The sequence below is a fragment of the Furipterus horrens genome, unplaced genomic scaffold, assembly GCF_987537825.1.
Source record: "Furipterus horrens unplaced genomic scaffold, mFurHor1.1.pri manual_scaffold_1, whole genome shotgun sequence".
Taxonomy (NCBI): Eukaryota; Metazoa; Chordata; class Mammalia; order Chiroptera; family Furipteridae; genus Furipterus; species Furipterus horrens.
The window spans coordinates 97,369,189-97,380,217 of NW_028327171.1; the positions used below are offsets into that span (position 1 = coordinate 97,369,189).

The 11,029-nt window shown below is 40.2% G+C and overlaps 1 protein-coding gene across 1 annotated transcript in view; it reads right to left on the minus strand.

Moving 5' to 3' along the window:
• The window catches only part of USF3 (upstream transcription factor family member 3), a 61,242-nt gene extending 58,378 nt beyond the window's left edge, over positions 1-2,864 (minus strand). Inside the window, exon 1 of the mRNA XM_090276732.1 lies at positions 2,635-2,864. The gene's annotated coding sequence lies outside the window, so the exon portion shown is untranslated. The remainder of the gene's footprint in view (positions 1-2,634) is intronic.
• Between the last annotated feature and the right edge of the window lie 8,165 nt (positions 2,865-11,029).

Below are 11,029 nucleotides of genomic sequence, written 5' to 3' on the forward strand. Positions count from 1 at the left end.
AACCTACTGAAGAAATTGACATCCATACATGAATTCAATGCAAGTTAAGGTATAAGAAAGGTACCAAGCCAGAAACATCTGGAATGGAATCAAACCTGAAACTGTGGTTGCGAGCAGTCAGTAGGGTTCCAAAGCAAACCAATCAACTCAAAGCAAACCATTATAGAAGGACCCAAAAATAAAATGCTTCTTGCCATTAAGTTTGAGAATAATGAAACACATAAACCACCACACGGTAGAAACATAAAGGGACTCTCTTGAACAATACGTGGCATCAAAGTTTAAAGAAAGCCAGCCAATCACTAAAAGTAGAGTTAGAAGTATTGATGGGGAGAGCAAGCAGAGGAAGGGTCCTTGGTATGCTGAGGAAGACCAATGTTGTTAACAAAAGCAGGGATCTAAACTGCTCACATATCTGTGGGACCACTGGGAGGTCGAAAGATTCCTGTTAGGAAGCACTTGGGAAAAAGGTGGACATGAGAGTGAAGGCCTAATTTAGAAGAGCATGGAACACCAGTCTAGCAGACTGGACATTGTTCTAGACTAGTGATTTTCAACTGGTGTGTCACAAGAATTTTTAAAACGTGCAATACCTGACTATTTAGTCAGGAGCACTGACCTCTTTCCCCTTAGGTTGTAAAATAAAAAAATGACAACAGCCAACACGATAATAGCCATCCAATGTGAATGAATGAAAAATATACCATTTTTATTTTTTATTTATTTTTTGTCAGATCAGCAAAAAAGGTTTTTGGTGTGCTGCAGAATTTTAGTAATTAGTTTATGTGTGCCATGAGGTGAAAAAGGTCGAAAATCGCTGTTATAGATTCATAGTAGTTCTTGACCCTGATTACTGAATATAAACACCTAGGGATATTTAAGAATATGTATACCCAAGGGTGAGACTCACCCCATATCAAAAGTAAGAGAATCTTGGGGGTGGGGGGAAGCCTAAGCATTAAAATGCAAAAGCACACAAGGTGATTCTAATGTACAGTCTGGATTGAGAACTAGTGTGCTATAGAAAAGGAGGGTAAGGTGAGGCATGACAGATATGGTTAAGATCTTGATTTAAGTCCCAGTTTATACACAACAATTTTGAGTTGATTATCGGGTGGAGCTTATCTTTTTTTCCCTTGTTGACAATGCTAAGCTCTGAAAAGAGGAAAATAATCTATAAAATTTCTCTTATTTCACTGTTTCACTGACTGCACAGAATGCAACTTTGAATTTTATTTCCATGCTGTCCCATAGACAACTAACTTAGAAAATAATTATTTCAATCCTAAACTGCCCTTAGATTCCTGCAATGAGTGCTTTTATATTAAAGAATGTTTGAGGCTGCATTCATGTCTGGATTTTATAAAATTTCTCTTAAATATAGTAAGAATGTAATACCTCTGTATACAAAAATCACACTGCTTAGACTAAAGCAAAATGTGAGACTAAGCATTCATTCTTGTAGTACCTAGAGACATTACACTGTACTGTTCCTGGTTTCAGAAGTGCAATAATTACAAAGTATTTTGCTTATTTCCCAACAAATACTTTCAAACTACTTCACAAATAAAGGGGAACAACAAATGTATCCTATACAGGTGACAGCCTGTTGATCCCTCAAAAAGCAGGTTGGTTTGTTTGTCTTTTGCTTGCCTGTTTTTTGAGAAAAAGCAGAGGTATGAATATGCTTTACGTTCCACGTTCCTCACTGCAGGGTTTTTTTTCCAAGAAATCTGTATTTCGTTTATAGGTATGCAGCTGTCTTCTTTATGCAAACTTAAGTTAGTCCCAACTGTCTTGTTTTGTGTAGTATTAGGTCACTATATCTACTTAACGGTAAAAACGGTATGAGAACATAAGTTTGAACCCTATAGCTGGGATTCCACACGTAGTTTTATGCAGTCTCTTATTTCTAGATGAAGTTAATAAATTCAAAGGACCATAGTCCAGAGTAACCGTAGAGGGTAAATGGGGAAGGTAAAAAGGGGGCAGTGAGTATGTAAGAACCCACCAATGAAAATATTAAACATGAAGAAGAGTCCAGAAATATCTATCGGAAATAAGGAAAAAGATTCCAAGAGTTGCCCATTAGCTTCTACCATTCCTACTTCGAAGGGAAAAGAACGGCTTCTAAAAAGAAAACGCAAGCCAGACTCTCAGACACAGGGGTGAGAGTTAAAAAGCAAGTCACGTGAGTCTGAACAGCGGGTCCCAAGGAAATTCAGAGAGCAAGGAAAGAAGAGGGAATGAAAGAGACAGGAAAAGGTGTACGAGGCGGGCAAAGGCCATCCGGTGTGAACCTAGATACCCAGTTCTTTATGCACCCAGGGCAGCGTGGAGCCTCTCTCGCCCCACGCGCATCTGGGGGCCGAGGAGCAGCGCGAAACCCCCACGGGCCTGGCACCAGGGGGCGCGGGGTGCCCGGAGGTCGGGGAGAAGAAGGGTGCACGCACCCCACCAGGCTCTGCAAGCAGTAATCCCACGAAACAGGCACACTTTTCTCAGCCCTTGGCTCCCGGAGCCAGGAGGGGGTGGGTGGAGCAGAGCCCGGAGCCGCCCCCCGGAGCCGCCCTCGCAGCCCCGGCCCCCGCCCCCAGCTCCGGCTGTCAGAGACCCCCTCCCGCAGTCACTCACCCGCTTGCTGCGCAGTTTCGGCCGCGGCAGCGGCTGCGGCAGCGGCGGTGACGACCCCCGCCTGGATCATGATCCCAGGCGGGTACGGAAGGGATGTCCGACCGCCTGGGCAAATCTACCCCTCCGCGGCCGCTGCCTGCTCCTCTGGGGCTGGGGGAGCGCGGGCCCAGGCCCTCCTCTCCCCCCGCCCCCGCCACCTCTCCCAGCGGCCACCGCCGGCGCTGCGAGCCCAAGCTCTTAAAGCAGGAGACCCGGCGGCAGTGCGGCCTCAACTTTCCCAGCCCCCCCTCCCCCCGTCCCTCCCCGCCCCTCCCCGCCCCACAGTGGCCGCCGCTCGGCACGCAAGCAGCCTACCCTGGGTGCGCCATACTCCCGCCTCAGCCACTGAGCTCACCAATCCGGCCCCGAGGAGGCTACCATGATAGCCAATCAGGACGCGGAATGCCGTTGTGCTAGGCTAGAGGGGGGGAGGAGGTGAAGGGAAAACCGAAGAGTGAACGGGCCTCAGGCGGCCCAATGAGGAGGGCCGGGGGGCGGAGGTGTGCAAGTTGGGTTGAAGGAACAGGAAATATTCTTAAAGGTAGAGTGATGGGCAGGAAGGAAAGCCATTAGATGAATGGAAAAGAGGTGGGTCTGGTTCCTTAAAGGGGACGTCTTGAGAACCTTTAAAAGGAGGTGTTTTAAGAAACTTCTTTGTATCGTGTTCTCTGATGTGCTTTCCACGTCTTTCTGTAGACGTTTGTAAGTGGAAAAACTGAAAAGGAAGAGGACACGGAAGGCTTCAAGAATGATTAGAGCTCCTCTTAGCCTAGAGGGTAAAAAGGCGCGACGATGGCTTTGTGACAAGAGTTGAGAAAGAATGAGAATCCAGACGTCTCCGACTGCTCTTTCACTGGACGATCGCAGCGGACCTGATGCTGCTCGAATTTGTAAGCTGTGGTCATGTCATCCTTCATTCACGGATTTCTGCGAACTGGAGATACCTTGTTCAGAAATATCCTGGGGGCCTCCCAGCCGGGAGAAAAGAATATGTGGCATTGGGGGATGAGGTTTGGAACCTCAGGCTTGGGGTCCTAGAGACATAGATCCAGGAGATGGAGAGCCACAGGTGATGGAATGAAGACCTGAAGGTCTCCTAATTCGAAGATGGGTTTGTAGCCCTGAAACTGTCACAACTCCGGTTTCCTGGTTTCGCTTCATTTTTTATAATCCCTTCCCTCCTGAAACAGGTGTCCTCCACTTAGTGTTGATGGTCAAAGATTTCCAAGTGCTTCCACAACCAGCTTGTAATGTCCCAGATCTTAGATGCCCAAGGGCTAGACCAGGTAACTTCCAGAAGGTGCACACAGGGCATAGCGTAATGGGAATTACTTGAGCATGTCTATAGAGGAAGCTGACCTTGTATTGAGAGAAAGTGTAAAGTTAAACAGTAACCACAGCTTATGTTTGTATAGCAGTTTAAAAGCTATGTTGAGCCCTGGCCAGGTAGCTCAGTTGGTTAGAGCGTTTGACCTTCTAATATGCCAAGGTTGCGGTTCAATCCCAGGTCAGGGCACATAGGAGAATCAACCAATGAATGCATAAATAAATGGAACCACAAAATCGATGTCTCTCTCTCTTTCTCTCTCTCGTCCTCTAGTCCCCCTTCCTCTCTAAAATCAATTTTAAAAAATTAAAAGCTGTGATGAAACAGAAGGCCTTCAGAATTCTTATAAATTATGGCACTATAACTCTAGCATCTTGGCATGTGAAGTTCTATTTGACCTCTGAATAAACTTAGCATATCCAAATCAAAGCTGCAGGTAAGACCCTAGGATTCAGAGCTTAATAATACTAATAGCACCTCCATGAAATTGTATAGTATTAGTATGTACATCTGTAGGAAATAATTTCCATTTTGATCAAAATATAAGGTATTGTTTTAAAAACTACTCTGGTAAATACATCTCTGGTTAGGTATGATTTTCTAAGCAACTACATTGTGTGGAATCTGAAGTAAAATAAATACCTGTAGTTTTGACAGCTCAGAAAAGATGGTTTAAGAGATTCTTTGGACCACCATTAAATACACGTTAATACCCCTCTGGCACAATATAGAAATTTTGAATATGACAAATTTTTATTTGATAAAAGGTCTCAATGTTAGCTCTTTAATGCTCATTTCTGACTGAAGCTCATATCCCGATCATGGATCTTTTCATTGGATTTGCCCATTCAACATTGGTTTACTGCACCAAAGTCATAGATATGAGAGGATGGCATCAAATAATCGCACCAGTCCAATTTGCGGGCTAGATGGCGCCTGCTTATACAAGTGAAACCTGTCTCCTTGCCTCCAGGCCAAGTCCATTTTTCACACGGTTCGAGTGAATCTGATTTTCACCCACATACTTAAGGCCCTTCAATGGCTCTAAAAGACTATTTGGGGGGTTTACAAGTCCCCTTGCTTGCATCCCATTTTCTTTCGTGGCATCTTTTTTCCTACTTCTAGAGATGAGTGACGAGCGGGAAGCTGCTGACAAAATGGGTTGCGAGGGCGGCGCCAGTGTTCTGCTTCAACTACCGGACCCCGCCTCTTGCAGGCGAGGGCTGCGCCCAGTGTGCCTGCTTCGCGAACACTGGGTGCGGAGCCTGGCAGGATTCTGAGGGCGGGCGGTGCGTGCATCCCTCTTCTGCCCCCTGTCTGCGCACCTCGCGCCCCCTGGTGCAAGGCTCCTAGCTGTTCCTACCCTTAAGATGTGCCCGGGGCGAGAGATGCTCCATGCTTGCGTTTTCGTTTTACAGGCTTTCAGAAATGAACGGGAGACACAAGGGAAACAAGCGAATGGTCAGACTTTGAAATCTACGTACATCCCTAAGAAACTTCCGTAAGAAACTTCCCAGTTGTTTTCCAAAGTATGATAGTTGTAATATTTCGCATTTCCAACAGCAATATATGCAGATTCCAGATACTCCACATTACTATCAAACCTTAATATTGCCTTTTTTTTTTTAATTTTATTTTTTAGAAAGCGGGGAAGAGTGGGAGAAACATCAATGTGTGGTTGCCTCTTGCACGCCCCCAACTGGAGACTTGGCTGCAACCCGTGACCCTTTGGTTCGCAGGCTGGCGCTCAATCCACCGAACACGCCGTCCAACAGATAAACAGTCAGTTTTAAATTCTAGCCCTTACAGTGCGGGTCAAGTGGACTCGCGTTATTTACATTTCTCTAATTACTATCGGTGTTGAACATATTTTCATTTGTTCATTGGCCAGCTGCATAGCTTCTTCGGTAAAGTTTGTCCTTATCTTATGCCATTTTAAAATCAGGATGCTTGTCTTACTGAGTCTAGTTCTTTGTATGTTCTGAATAAAAGATCTTTCTCAGACATATGTTGTGCAAATATTTCCACCCATTCTGTATCTTGAAAAGACAAAAACAAAATAGCTTTATTAAAGTATGATTGACCTATAATAAACTCAAGATATTTAAAATGTAATTTATAAGTTTTGACATGTATACACTGTGAAAACATCCTCGACAATCAAAACTGAACATACCCATCCGGATCCTTATTCCTTCCTTTTGCTCTCATCCTGTTCTCCAGGTAACTACTCATCTGCTGTCACTACACATTCGTTTTCATTTTCTATAATTTTATGTAAATGGAATACTTCAGTATATACAGTATTCTTTCACCCAGCATACTTTTGGACATTCATCTACTTTTGTGTGTTGTCAATGATTAGTTTTTGTTGCTAATAAGTATTCCATTGAATAGCTACATCACATATTCAACATTGGTAGACACTTGGTTTGTGGTTTTGGACTATTACAAATAAAAATACTAGAACATCTGTACAAATCTTGTATAGGACGGGGCAAAAATAGGTTTACAGTTGTTCATATGAAAAATAATACAAGAATAAAATTTTGCACTCACATCTTGAAACAACTATTGCCCACCTTGTACAGACATTTGCTTTCATTTTCTTTGGGTAATATACTTGGGTAAATATCCAGTGGAATGGCTCATTCATATGCTAAGTGTACCTTAAATAGAAAAAAGAAAAACCTGCTAAATTGTTTTCCAAAGTTGTATCATTTCATATTCCCACCAGTAATATGAGAATTAGAATTGTACCATATCCTTGCTCACACTTAATGTGGTCAGTCTTTTATAAAATTCATCATTTTAATAAGTGTATAGTGGTATTTTGTTGTGAATTTAATTCGCATTTCCTTAATGACCAATGGTACTGAGCATCTCTTCATGTACTTATTGCCCATTTTTATTGGGTTGCTTGTTATTCACTAAGTCTTCAGAGTTCTTTATGTATTCTGGATACATATCCTTTGTCAAGATACATAATATGTAATATTTCTCCCAGTTCCTTGGTTACTTTTCATTTATTTTTAAGATTTCATTTATGGTTTTTTTTTAGAGTGGGGAGGAGAGGGAGAAAGGGAGAGAAACTTCCATGTGAGAAGGAAGCATCCATGAGTTACCTCTCCTACACTCCTGATCAGGGACTGAACCACAACCCAGGTATGTGTCCTTGACTGGGAATCAAACCAGCGACCCCTCCTCGCCCAACCAAGCCACACTAGCCAGGTCTCTTCATTTTCTTAACATTGTTTTTCAAATAGTAATTCTTGATTTTAAGTCCAATTTATCAATTATTTTTTTTATGGATTGTGCTTCTGGTGTCACGTCTAAGAACACAAGGTCATAGACATTTCTCTATGTTTGCTTCTTCAAGTTCTATAGTTTTACATTTAGATCCATGATGTATTTTAAATTGTTGTATAATGTGAATGTATGGGTCAAAGTGTTTATTTCTGCATTGGGAAGCCCAGTTTTTCCAGCAGGAATTATAAAGACCATCCTATCTCCACTGAGTTGCCTTTGTGGAGGCAACCAGCTGTGCTACTTGGACATCATTACAACCTCAAGCCAGAACCACCCAGCTGAGCTGCTCCAGGATTCCTGACTCAGAAACTGTGGGTGGTAATACATGTTTTAGGCTGCTAAATTTTGGGATAATGTGCTACACAGTGATAACTTGACATCGGGCAAAGATCACCCGTTGTTTCTTGAATGAAATAAGCAAAATTCCAATTATAACACCTTTGACTAAAATATTAAACGCTTTTTGAGTTAATTTTGTTAAAATTCTAAATCCATGTTTGTTTGAGATTTAGGGGAAAAAAATATAAAAAGCAATCCTCAACTCATTCAACTGCTAGAACTCCTTCCTCACAGCTAACAAAAAGAAAAAAAAAAAATGTAATATACATGACCTGTAGTCAATGCACACCACCAATGAGATCACAGCCTTTAAGTGTCAGGTGTCTTTAGCAATTATATTTTAAAAACTATAGCAGCAAAAAGACAAATCCTTGAATCTTTTTCTCTCATTGAAAATGAACTGCAGATATTGGGCAGTGTTTCTGGCAAGGTCCAAAAGGTCTGAATTAGGAGGCCTTGATTAGACTTTGCCTATTTTAATTAGCTTTAATTTTAAGATCTTAAAGAAATGTGAAAGTATTTTGGAAATCAAACAGGCCAACAGCAAACAATGACTACATATAGCTGCTGATCTCAGAATTCAACACAAAGTGGGTTTTTTTGTTTGTTTCTTCTGACATTTACAATACATCACAGATGACTACCAGAACATCACATAAGTTTATTCAGATGTAACAGCAATGTTAAAATCAACAAGTTTAATTCTTAACTGCACCAAATAAACTTAGCCATTTAAGTATTTTTAAAGTTATTCCCTCCAAAAAACTGAGGGAGCTTTTCTTTTCCACCCCACATACCATGGTTCCCAATAGTTCTGTTTCTGGAGGACTTTCAATTGATGAGTAAACTGCTTTGGGGCTATTTCAGAACTTCTTTCCCTAAACAAAGACTAATCTGGACAAATTATATATTGCATAGATTTCTCTGCAGATTCTTTTTTTTTAGAACCCAAATAGAATTACCATCCAGTACAAATTTTTACCTATTCGCCTCACAGTAAAAACTATTTGTCCTGAAAAATATGGATATATCCTGTAATTATCCAATTAATAGAACTGTTTTACCTCAATGATAATTTTCATCACATTTCATTATAACCAACTCAACATGACATTATTTCAGTCTTTACTGACTCATAAGCATATGAACTAGTGCCCAGCATCTACCTTTTCTATATCCTCCTCCTCCATAAGTGGATGAAATTATTTAATACATATCTGATGTAAGACAATTAACCCTTTACAAACATTTACAATTTAGGTTAAAGCCATTGACTACTGTGGAAAAAGAAACACTATAATGATAGGGAGCCTACACACTCAATTCAAAATTTAGTATTTTTTTCCTCCTTAAATAACATGTACTTAATTGTCATGAGGCAGCTATTCGGTTTTCAACAACCACATTTACGGATACATTCATAGGACTGATTATAGACAGCCCAGGTGAAATGGTTATAGAAATAGAGGCAGTGTCATCTCAGAAAACTCATTTACATATCAAAATCTATTTTGATATCTGGAAGTTTACAAAAAGGCTGAACTCTTCAAACTAATTATGCCTTTTGTAACTCAAGCACTCTTCTCTTGGCAAGAGCAAGCTGAAGCTTATCCATGAAGGTAAAGGTGCTTAATGCTAAACTTTTCTTCTAAGCTTAGATTTAGACTGCTGAAGAAACTGATACCCAAGAAACCAGCATGGTCTTTCTACATTTTTACTATCTTAAGATTAGAACCCGATACACCCATTCATCAACTATCTTCCTTTTCTGTATTATTCTTGGCACTCAATTAATACTAAAGTCTACTGTACTTTGTACTTTCACATTCTCAAATAAGAATTTAAGATTATAAAATGTGCATAAACACTGTAAAATAATTTTGTCATTTATCATTTGGAGAGATGAAACTTTCATAGCAGAATTTACATAAGAGGATAAATATTATGAATCAACCTTCCTTCTAAAGTCAAATGACAGAATCTTCAAACTGTGCATTGTTTTAACATCTAATGAGATCATTTGTTCGGCCACCAATATTGGCAAAGCAGAAATATTTAAATACTGGAGCTGGGACTATGGAGGAAAACAAGAAAATCTCAGTTGTCTCCTATCTTACAAAAAGTTATCAACCCATCAAAACCATTCCTTATTCATCAGAAAATGATCTGGCATAAACCAGTCCTGTCAGTAGAGGAGGTCACAGTGATATTTGCATTAGTAACACTTCTAGACTTTTACTTTTCCAAGAATAGAAGTAATATGTTTAACAATTCCCCCTCTCCCAAATCCTTAAACTCATTATCATAGGCACAGAATGTAAGCAAATCTGGGTTGTTCTCTAACAGATAAGCAATAGCACAGCTATGCTATTCTCAAAAATACTGTCTAGATATTCTTTCCTATATACTTAAATGCTCATGGCCACACTTTTAACAGCCTGCAATAGCTGACATTAAATGCATTTATTGTGCCACAATTCCATCTAAGCTTCCTTTTAGGTATGTTTTAATATGTCCAAGAGACAACACCTGTGTCAGCATTCTTTAAGGGGATTGACCTATAAGGACATCAAGTCCATTTTTAAGTTAGACTAACTACTGTGGGTTTATTGAAGAAAAAGGACAGGAGAAAAAAAAGTAAGTCACAGCAAACCTCTTTAGGTCAGTGAAAGGCCATTTTCTCTAGCTGGGATATTAAAAAAAATTAATCTCACCAGCTCACACTCTAAAAGTTAATGCCACTAGTAACAATCAACAGCAGGAAAAATAATCCTGCTAACAACCAGCCAACTCATTACCAAAAAGCAGTTTAATTCAAATACTGAGACCAAAGTCTAACACTACCTACCCGAACTATCCCACCCACCCTCAGCCACCAGCAAGGAAGGAAGAATTGCTTTAAAAAAAAAAAAAAAAAAAAAGCTTAGTATTTCTTACAAGGATAACAATGGTCCAACTCCTGAGATAGTACTTAGAAGGACAAAAGGTGGAGTTGAAGGCAATGTCTAGGGATTAGTATCCCACAAACAGTCTTGAGAAACCCAAAGTACCACAAACACACTAAACTTGTCTATGATAGAAAACAAGATATTGCTGCGGCTTCTTTTTGTATTTTGAAATATACAACATTTTGTAGGCTCTGCACTTCAATGTGAAAGCAGGACATAAAAACAAGCTAAAAATAAATTGAAATTGACACCTAAATTTTTGGGACCAAATATGTTAACTATGAAACTAAACAGATCTAAACCTTCTCCTTCCTACAATCAATCCACCTCACAATAATAACAAAACTAAAACAGTCCAAACATAATTTTGAAAGTCCTTGAAAGTATTAAAACTTTTTAAAAGGAAAGGGAAAAAAAAGAGGAAAAACAAGAA